Source organism: Mus pahari, chromosome 15 (assembly GCF_900095145.1).
Source record: "Mus pahari chromosome 15, PAHARI_EIJ_v1.1, whole genome shotgun sequence".
Taxonomy (NCBI): domain Eukaryota; kingdom Metazoa; phylum Chordata; class Mammalia; order Rodentia; family Muridae; genus Mus; species Mus pahari.
The window spans coordinates 41,045,346-41,056,830 of record NC_034604.1 but is presented as its reverse complement, the minus strand read 5'-3'; positions in this window follow the sequence as shown (position 1 = coordinate 41,056,830).

Sequence of the window (11,485 nt, the reverse complement as noted above, 5' to 3'; positions counted from 1 at the left end):
AGTCTTTGACTCAGTCTTGAGTGGGAAAGGAACTTCATGCCAAGGAATCGCTATTCTCTGCTTCTCTCTGTCTTTCACTCTCTCCCTCTCTCCCCTCCCTCCCTCCCTTCCCTCTCTCTTCCCTTCCTTTTTCATTCTCCTCCCCATTCTTCCCTCATTCTCTCTCTCTCCTTCCTTCTCTCTTTCTTTGTCTTATTCTCACCCAGGGCCAGGGCCTGTTTCATGCTAGGCAAGTCTTTGCCCTCTGAGTCTCAGGCCCTTGGTTTTGTTTGAAATAAAGCAAGAATGTTCATTCTTTATCTTTTGTGGTGCTGCAGAGAGGGAGGATATCTGATAACAATCCCTGATTGGCCATCCCTGGACTGAGTGAGTGTCTCCAGGCAGCTCATTAAACCCCCGGCTTTGTACTTTGGAAAGGCGTTAATTCAAATTTGCAGCCCAGACACTGGCTGTGGACCTCCTCTCAGCACTTGGTTTTAGTTGATGGTCTCAAAAGGCAAGTTTAGTGGGTGCAGGGTATATCCGATAAACCCTATCTGAGCTGCTGCTTTACGGAGTTTCCTGGAAGAGGCATCCCTCAGCCAGTGGAGCTGGGGTTGAGTTTCAGTTCCTGGAGGGTAAGCATAGTTTTGATGTAGTCTCCAATGACATGCCTTTGCTCAGTGAGTCTCGCCTCAATCTCTGTCTCTTGCACAAATCTCTGTAGCCTTACACTACTTGTCTTGGAGCATCTGGTTTTGTTTGAAGCATTTTTTGTTTTGTTTTGTTTTGTTTTGTTTTTAACTTGAAGTGAAGATATGTTTGCCAGAACCTGGATCCCCCAACATTATCAGACAGCAGCTCTCAGATAACTCCATACAACCATGCTGAGCCCTGGTAGTGACTGCAGAAGAGCTGTGCCTGGCTCAAACCTCTATCCAGCATCCACTGTGAAAACCAAGGACCTGTAAGAGATATGAGATATGAGAGTTGGAATACTGAGCAGAGAAACTCCCCTGTGAGGCAGTATATAATGTGGGTAAATATGAAAGAAAAATTGAATTATATATACATTAATATGTATATATATAATATGTAAATATGTATATATATATATATTCAAAAGTCCCACCTTTTACAAGTAGAAAATGGAGAGAATATTATTTAAAGAAACAGCTAAAAATGGTCAAGAATTTCTCAGAAATTAGGGAAGTTCCATGTCTTCAAGAACAGACAAACATATCAATGGAGCAGTATAGAGAATGTAGAAGTACATATTGTCAAAGGAATGAAAGATGGGTCTTCTTACATGCATCCATGGGATCCCTTGCAGCTAGGTTAGTAGGCAATTTGGAAGTGGCCATTAATTTTACAAGTTATCTATTGAGGGATGTCAAGGTGGCTCATAGGTAGGGGCACCTGCTGCCAAGCCTGAGAACCTGGGCTCAGTTGCAGTACTCATATGGTGGAGAAAGAGAAACAAGTCCCTCAACTTGTCTTCTGACTCCTACTTGCACACAGTGACATACACACAAGTGCACACACAAAATAAACAAATAATAAAATGTACTTTCAATTTAAACATTATCTATTAAATATTTCCACACAATAAAAATGAGGAGTGAATAGGATGTTTATTACTGTCTTATTATATCAGAAAAATGTGGCTAACAATCTAAATGTTCACCAGTAAAATATCTAACCAAACACCAGCTCTGCTATAAAACAGTATGGGGAGTCATGTCTTAGTGTATTTCCATGAAAGGATTTCTAGGACATTATAAGTAAAAGACTCCAGAAAATTACATATAGAAACAGATGTTAAAATGTACCTATGAAGCAAGCTAGAAGCCGATGGCAGCTTTCCAGAGTGGAAAGACATGAGTGGATAATTCTGTTTGCAAGAATAGAGGCAGAAGGAGTGGCTAGGAGGCTAGTTCAACAGATTAACAGAGAGTTGAGAAAGTTCCGTTTTACCATTGATTTCTCCAATTATGACTGAGATAAGCATTTTTGTTTGTGGATCATTTGCATTTTATTTCTGTATGTTATTACTATTACTGCAGAGAAGGTCATGCTGGGAGGGGGCCCTAGGCTTCATGCAGGCTAGTCATACATTTACCCACCCAGCTATACCACCAGCATTCTATGCAGTTTCTAGTTTTCATTGCATTATTATGAAATGTTGTGTGTGTACTGGGAACTGAACTCAGGGTCTTACATATGTTAGATAAGCACTCTATCATTAATCCACATGCCAAGGCCCCAGTAGGATTTTTTTAAAAATATTCAGATAGCAAATCAATTTCTCTCAGTTTGCCTTCCCAATATTTTAACTATTTAACCATGCAGGGTTTTCCCCTCCTTTTCTTCTTTCTTTTCAGTTTTGTTTTGCTATTTTGTATATGTATCACTGTACTTGCTCATATTTATTCCCAACCCCATTCTCTCCCCTCGTCCCCCGCCCTCCTCTGCCAGTCCTCTTGCCAGCCTCTTCAAGCAGTTTTCTACCAAAGGCACGATGAAGGAGGCAGCTGCAGGAGACATGAAATCCTCAGCTCTGCCTTCAGTGGTCCAACTGCACTGGCTTGATAAAGTGTAGGCCCAGTATCATATGGTGCCACAGCTATTTAAGGGCTGCTGAGCCACCAACCACGCATCCCTTCATTCCCAAGCCGTTCTCGAGGCCACCTCGTTTCTAAAAATGATCTGTAAAAAATAACTCGATGGGTTGCCGCCATTCTATAAGCGAGCAGGAAGGCTGCTTCCAGGATGGAGGTGTTGAGAGTAGAAACCCGATTTCTGCATTTGAATTCTGTGGGGGCAGAGCAGAGATGCCTGCTCTAATTTTCCAGACTTTCAAACATCATTTCTGCTATTTCGAGTCTTTAAATTAGTCGTGTAGTCTCTCTTAATTGTTCTTGAGAGTTACGCTGAACACACAGATTCAAAAGGTTTATAGATATGCAGTAGAACTTGGCTCATATCCTCCAGCAAAGCAAGAAGAGGTTGTTAGTCTTTAAAATAGTATTTTGCACAAAGCCAATTTATTTGCATTATAAAGAAGCCTAACATCATTATCTTGTAGAATGACTAATTATATACACAAAAGGTGATCCTGGCCTGGCCTTCCTATAATCCCCGGGAGTGGATTTAGACTTCTAGTACATTTAGTCTTTAACTAAGATGTCTAATTTAGTATCAGACTCTGATCCCAGAATATCCCAGAGTATTCCAGATAGAGTGTCTGGGAAGAGTTGGTAGCATTTGCTCTTGCTCATCTCCAGGTCTGAGTGGGAGAGAGTATGTTCAGATACCGCTCGTGGCAGGCACACGTCTGACTGGAAAGCCAGTGCATGAGCTACTCTGGCTGCCTCACAGAAGTCCAGGCCCGAGCCAGACCTGTGATGGTGCCTGGGAAATTGTTGTAAGCAAAATAACACTCAATCTGGAGCAAACACACGGAAGTCACAACAGAAACACACGGAAGAGTCAGGTTTACACCAGGCCCCTGGACTTCATGCCTGATTCAAGCTGCAGGTCGCATCCTCTGCTAGCCAGATCTGACTGCAGACGTGTATTGAAACTTTCTAGATATAGTCTTCACACTAACAGAAACCAAATGGCAGGAGCTTCTCTAGATAAGCCATTTTTTCCCCTGTAGTATTAATTCTTCTATAGTGGTAACTTCCATGTGAATGTTTTGTCCACCCGTTTAAGGCAGAGACAGTAAAATAGGATTCCTGGGGCAATGAGCTAAAGCCCATGAGAACACACTTCAAATCATTCATTTACTGAGTCTAGTAAACTTTAATTGGGCATTTATTTATGGGACCAGTTGTACTACACTCAGGGCCTCCCTGCTCTACCATCACCACTATGCAGGTTAAGGGCCTCCCTGACTGTGACTTTCCAGTGGGTATTGTGAGTCAATGTTTCTTACCTAAAGTGTGACAGTTGCCTCTCTGGGGATCCTGGAATGATGTTAAGTCTCTGGGAGAGATTATCACCATCTCTACCCTGAGTTTGATAGGTGTATTTTATTTGAAACTTTTAAATTATGAAAATTATCGAAAGATTCATTAGACTGAAGAGATGGCAAGAGAAGCCCACATATCTATCATTTGTGGTCAATGATGATTGCTGCTTTGCCATCTTCCTATAGGTTTATTTTCTGTAGGATTGGAAAAAATAGCACTTTTTTTGTTTGTTTGTTTGCTTGCTTTCAGACGGGGTCTTCCTATGTATCCCTGGCTGACCTGGAACTCTATGTAGAACAGGATGGTCTTGAACTCACAAAGACTCCCCTGTTTCTGCCTCCTATGTGCTGGTATTAAAGTAGTGCACTGTTATGCCTGGCAATAGAAACCTTTTGAAAGGTTGTGGCACATACTTTTAGTTCAAACACTTGGGAGGCAGAGACGGTGGATCTCTGAGAGTTCAGGGTCAACCTGGTCTATATAGCAAACTCCAGGTTAGCCAGAGATAGGTCCTGAGACCGTCTACACACACACACACACACACACACACACACACGCACGCACACACACCAAAAACATTTACAAATGCTTTGAGTAAGCTGTAAGGGGTTAATCTCCCATGGACAACACTTCACCGGAGCCTGTTTGACCTGCTCTCGTGGTGCGCTGATGCTGCCCGGGACACACACATCCTAAAAGAGTGTTTATTGTAGCTGGAGAGTTGGCTCTCGCTACCTTTCTAAAGCATCTGAACTTGGTTCCCAGTATACGCATCATGTGACTCACGGCCGTCTGTACCACCAGTTTGAGAGGATCTGATGCCCTTTCCTGTCCTCAGTAGACATACACTCACACAGATACAGATAATAAAAAATTATATATAAATATATATATATATATACATACACACACACACACACATATATATATATATATATATATATATATATATATATATATATATATATGTATATATGGCTATATGAAGGGACTTGTCTATGTGTGATTCAAATTGACCCCGGAGCCTGCGCCTTTACTTACTAACCCTATCAGCCCTAACCACCAACCTGCTCTCATGCATGTCAGAGAACTCCCTGGCCGCAAAAGTGAACACTGTAGAACTGAGCAACATGGCTGTAAGTACCGGCTCCTGCATGATTTCCTGGATGAACACAGAAGATTTCAGCTGTGAAGATTGTTAATTTCATATAGATGCTGGCAGTTTAGGGTTAAAACTGCAGCCTCTACCTGGCTGGTCCATCCATGATGCAGATGGAAACACAAGCCCTGCTTCCAGCAAACAAATCAGAGGTGGCCATGCTGGGGGCTCACACCTCCTCGCTGGGCTGATTAAGTTTACATGAGCCACCTACTGCCTGGTCACATTACTTGGGAGACTGCTACACACACAAACAAGCTAATCCAGAAATACTTGTTGAAGCTGACACTAGGCAAAAATGATTTGAGCAGTGAACAGAAACAGAAAGTAGATTAAAGGCAGGTCAGTAAACTGAAAAATAAAATACCACCTGACCAACTATTGCATCCTAAGCATATACCTAGAGAACTCCACCCCCTACTATGAATCTATAGAACCCCCATATGTATTGCTGCTCTATTTACTATAGCAAAGAGCCTGAATCATCCTAAAGGTCCATCAATAGGTGAATGCATAATTTATATATATATATATTATATACACATATATTCTTAGCAGCTCTAAAAATGCAATCATAAAATTTTCAAGGGACTGGATGAACTTAGAACATGTAATATTAAGCAAGGTCACACAATCTCAGAAAGAAAAAAAAGCTTTATATTACCTTTCAAATGCATAGCCAGTAATATATGTAAACAAATGCACATCTGGGTACAGTATAACACATAGAAAAGAGAACATGCCCTAAATATTGGGGCATGAGGAAGGACTAAGTGCAGATAATGCACATGCATTAATTAAAAAGGATATAAAGCTAATTTTTTTTCTAGTTCTAACTCTGTTGTGGATTTTTCTTTTCTCTCTCTCTCTCTCTCTCTCTCTCTCTCTCTCTCTTTCTCTCTTTCTCTCTCTCTCTTTCAGTGGTGGATAAGTGCATTAAAATATACTCAACGGTGAAAGTGTAAGATCCAGTATGGCGTTCCACGGCTTCAGGATGGCTGTTCTAACTATGTAGATGTCCATTGAGTCGGGTAGACTGGGCCTGGTTCATTTCAGCGTGTGATGTTTCTCACTCCCATTTTCTTTTTTTTTTTTTGTAATAAAGTTAATTTAAAATAAAAAAATAAAAGCCATGGCTCTTGAGAGACCTGTGGAGTTTCAGAGGTGAATAGAGGGAAAAGAAGTCCCAAATCCTGTCCCATGTAAGGTTCCATGGTGGCTTGGTTCCCAGCATGCATGTCAGGTTCATCTTCTGTTACCACTCCTTTCCTATAGACAGGAACAACCAGATCTTAGGGTAGAAATTTTCTAAATCATGAGCCTGGATGGAGAGTAGGGTTGGGCCGTGAGGTTGGGCAACTGCTGGGGTCCAGGAAGACATGGTTTATAGGATGCGCCGGCTAGTTGGTATGTGGACGACTCTGAACAGGGTTTCAGGAAATATTTAGTGGTAACCACTGGTGCTGATAAAAGAATTATGACCCTTGTTCTAAATTCCTTTTATTTTTTGTGGTTGTCTATCAGCATTAGCCACATCCTATTGCCTCTTTGGCTGAAGTAGGAACTTTAAAAATATATATAATAGGAACGAAATAATTTTCCTCTGATATGTTTATCAGAGAAAATGTTCTCCAAGTAGATCTGGGAAAAATTGAGATTTACAATCCTTCACCGAAAGCCAAGCATGCCTGTGATCTCAACCCTTCGGAGGCAGAGGCATCTGGCTCTCAGTGAGTTCAGGGCTAGGATCATAGGTTAAATAGCAAGATCCTGTCTCAAAAAAAAAAAAAAAAAAAAAAAAATTTCATGAAAACATTAGTGAGTTGGCCACCTCAGACACCTGCTTCCCATGAATGCGTTACACAGGCATTACTGGTGCCTTTCATGACTGTCTAGAGCTCATGCAGAGATGCGTCACTAACCATGCTATGGCACCCAAGATGGGGAAATAGGCTGCCAGGTGCTTTGTCATTCTCGAGAGGCTAGAGGGCACCCTCCCAGTGCTGGCTCACCTGAGGTCACATAATCAGCTGTCTGAATCTTTAGCCACACATGTCTCCTGCAGCTTTCCTTCAGCCCCTTCTGAGCCTTGGACTTCATAGCTCTGTAGCTCTGTAACTGTATCTCTCTAGCCACTATGTAGGAAACAAAAGGTGGGTTTGTATTTTGTATGCTGTCCTTTAACAACCTGCTAACACAGGTCGCTCTGACTCACCCAGGGAGAATCCAATTACACCATGACCTCTGTTCAGAGGGCACTGAATCGTGTCACCCAATTTTTGAGAGCTTGCTATAAAAAGTTGCTGAAAATAATAACAAAGTTTTGTGATTGAAGGGTTAGGTTCAGTTTTCTGAAGAGTTGGCCTACATAATCCACGTTCACCTCCACAGGCCAGCAGACGGGGTGAGGCTGTGCAGGGCAGGGCTGTGTGGGTCGGGGCTGTGCGGGGCTGCCATGTTCAGGGGCATAGGAGTTCCTGCAGCTGTCATTTTGGGGCCAAGAGGGTCTTGATGAGATATGATCACTTCAAACAAACTCTAGCTTTGCAGAGAGTTGCTAAGCCATATGGAGAATGTTCACATTCCCTTCTACCTTGTTTCCTCTTCTATTTGCAACCAAGACACATTGTTGCTGACTCCGGATTTTATCTGGATTTCACATTTTCCATTACTGTCCATTATGCTGTGTTACATTACACTGTAGTCGTCTTGTCTCTCCAGTGTCCTCTGTCTGGAACAATTTCTTTATTTTTCCTCTAAAAAAAAAAAAAAAAAAGACCTTACCATCTTAAGGAGTACTTCTCAGGGACTTAGAATACCCCAAATCTATATTTGCCTTGTTGGTCACATGGTTGACTGGGGTTGCATGTTTTTGAAAGAGTGGTGCTAGCCTTAAGTGCCCTGTCTGCTGTATCACATCAAGGGCCAACGATGCTTGACATCATCCTGGTGAGATTCAGAGCCAGGGCTTTGGTACCTGAAGCTCTCTCTGCTGTCCAAGCATGAGTTTTTCATCCTCTTCTTCTCTTGACAGCTGAACCATTAAGACCAGCTACCCTTGGCAGGAGTAAGAAGGCTAGACTCTATTTCCTCAAATGGCAAACATCTACAATACTATTGAGAACTTTTGATTGAGAAAAAATTATGCATTAATTTTAATTTTAATAAAATGTTTTAAATATAGCCCTGAGATTTAACAAAAAAAATGTGAATACAAAATGCTTCAGGTCTTTATTTTAAATATTAAAGGCATCAGTAGCAATGTCGTTGAATTCTCCTTTTATCCATCTCAGCTTCATCACTCATTTTCTATAGACAAGAAGAACTATGTTTTCATGTATGATATCTATCCATGAAAGGAGTTTTGTATCTATATATTTTATGCAACTGAATTATTTCATTCAATTTTATATGTTCTGGATGAAGCATGAATATAAGAAGGCATCTTTATATTACTTGTGAACTGTCCTCAATCACTCTATAAGCTAGATTATTTGAGAAAAGACTTACTATGGTCTCCTTAGATCCATTTATTATTGTTGTTAGTTTTTTGAGACAGGGTCTCCTGTAACCCAGGCTGGATATAAATTGATTCTGTTGCCCAGGCTGGTCTTAAGCTCCTGATTTCCTGCCCCTGTATCAAGGATGCTAGAACATTGCAGGGTTTTTTTGTTTTGTTTTGTTTTGTTTTGTTTTGTTTTGTTTTGTTTTGTTTTGTTTTGTTTTGTTTGTTTTTGGTTTGTCGAGACAGGGATTCTCTGTATAGCCCTGGTTGTCCTGGAACTCACTCTGTAGACCAGGCTGGACTCGAACTTGGAAATCCACCTGCATCTGCCTCCCAAGTGCTGGGATTAAAGGCGTGCACCACCACTGCCCGGCCAAGTTCTTAGTCCTACCCATGGGGTGTGAGTTCTCCCAGGATTCAGCGGTGAGATGCTAAGGGCGTGTCCTGACTTTGTTCAGGTGGCTCTGGCATTCTTGCTCGCTGGCTGACCCTCTTGTTATCCTTTCTCTCCTGAATACCTCTTCTCTTCTGAATACCTGTCTTCTGGCTTCCACTCCCTCATGACGTCAATCATCAGAACAAGTTCTCACTCATCACTGAAGAGCACATAGGACATCAAGGGCTGCTCTCAGAGGGAGGCAAGACACAGAGGATACAAGCCTTTCAAGCCCTGAGTTCCAAATATGCCTTCCAATTCAATCTCAGTCCATCCCAAAAGCATACACCATTTCTCCACCACAGTTGCTCCTCCATCCACGTTCCTAGTTCACCAAGTGGGAAGGTGGGAGATGAGCCTTAATCGCCATAACCATGCCTCTCTCTGCTGAGCACATCATGTTCCAAGTCCCTTCATTCTGATTGGTTATCTTCATACCTGCGTTTTTTTCTTCAGCTCCATCCCATTTCATCCCAGACACGTTAACTCACACCCAGAGCCTGGGAGTACATGCTACCCCAACTGCTTGCTCCAGGCCTGCCCCTGCCAGGCCACTTTCTGTTTGGCAAGCTGGAGAAGCCAAACTATTTTAACCTTCCATTTCTACCACAAAAACTGAACTTCTTGCAAGGTCTCCACAACTCTTGTGCTCATGTGTAAGGCATTCCCTCCATTGTCTTAAATTCTCCTTACCAGTCTTTTTACTTTCTCCCATGTTCTGTTTACCATAGCTGAGGTCTCTACATACCCCTTCCGCTCTGCTTTGAGAGCACCCTCACTCAGGGCTAATCAGCTTTTAATTCTCAGCTTGAATGTACCTTCTTCAAAATCTTTGTATGTAGCTGGGCAGTGGTGGCACACACCTTTAATCCCAGCACTCTGGAGACAGAGGCAGGCAGATCTCTGTGAGTTTGAGGCCAGCCTGGTCTACAGAGGGAGTTCCAGGATAGCCAGCTCTACACAGAAAAACCCTGTCTCATAAAAAGCAAAACAAAACAAACAAACAAAAAAACTGAGAGTATATGGTGTGTGTGATATACATGTGCTTATATATCTTTGTGCAGGCATTTGTATGTGTGTATGTATGTGTGTGACATGCATATGATTGTATGTTGTGTGTATGATATGCATGTGATTGTATATGTGCAGGCACTTCTGTGTGCATATATGAATGTTTATGTGATATGCATGTGACTATATGTCTTTGTGTGTGAAAATGGATGCAATTGTATATCTGTGTGCAAGCATCTGTGTGTGTATGTGTATGTGTAATGCATGTGATTGTATATCTGTGTGTGGGGGTATGCATGAGATTGTATATCTGTGTGTGTGCGTGTGGATGAATGTGGCAGTCAAAGGACATTTTTGGGTGTTCGCCCCACCTTCTACCTTGTTTGAAACCAGTCCCTTCATTTTTTTTCCACAGCATATGGCAGGCTATCTAACCACTTGTTTCCTGAGATTCTCCTGTCTCCACCTCCCATCTCACAGGACGAGCATGGGGATTACAGATGTGTGCTATCGAGTCCAGCCTCACATGGGTTCTTGGGATCCAAAATCAGACCCTCACATGTGTATATCAAGTGCTGAATGCACTGGACCATCTCTCCAGTCCAAGTCTTCTTTGTGACTAGGCCTCATCTGTGGACTCGAAACCTAGCTGCTGTGGCAGAGCCTAGCAAAAATGCAAAGTTCATTTAGTGAAATGAATTTCCCTTTCCTTTCTTAGCTGACCACCTTGGGACAGATGATTGAATTCTTTATCCCCCCCTCTTGATATCTAAGTCTATGCTCTACCTTTATCAGGAATCCTGTTAAGACACTATATCAAGAATCCCCAAGTAATGGCACATGCCTTTAATCCTAGCACTCCAGAGGCAGAGGCAGGTGGATTTCTGAGTTCTGAGTTCGAGGCCAGCCTGGTCTACAGAGTGAGTTCCAGGACAGCCAGGGCTACACAGAGAAACCTTGTCTCAAACAAACAAACAACAAACAAACAAAATCCCCCATCTTCACTGTTTCTTTCTCTTAGTACTTTTCCATCCACTGGTCCCCTTGCCTTGCTTTCTGGCTATAAATTCCAGTTGTTCTCTGTGGCAGATGTCTCTTTTCCTTACTGCAGTAGGTACTGAGTAAACTCTGCCTTTATTGTCTTCAGTGTCTAGCTCTGTTTTGCTGGGTACTCTCTGACACGGAGACAGCAGGTCAAGGCCAGATAGGAACTGTCATTCCTGCTTTTTGTCATTCTCATACTGGTGTAGCTACCTCTACAATCACTTTCATGTGTCTTTGTGTCTTTCTCACTGTCGTGGCATAAAGCTTGGCATGTGGGCTGGTGAGATGGCTCAGTGGGTAAGAGCACCCGACTGCTCTTCCAAAGGTCCTGAGTTCAAATCCCAGCAACCACATGGTGGCTCATAACCATC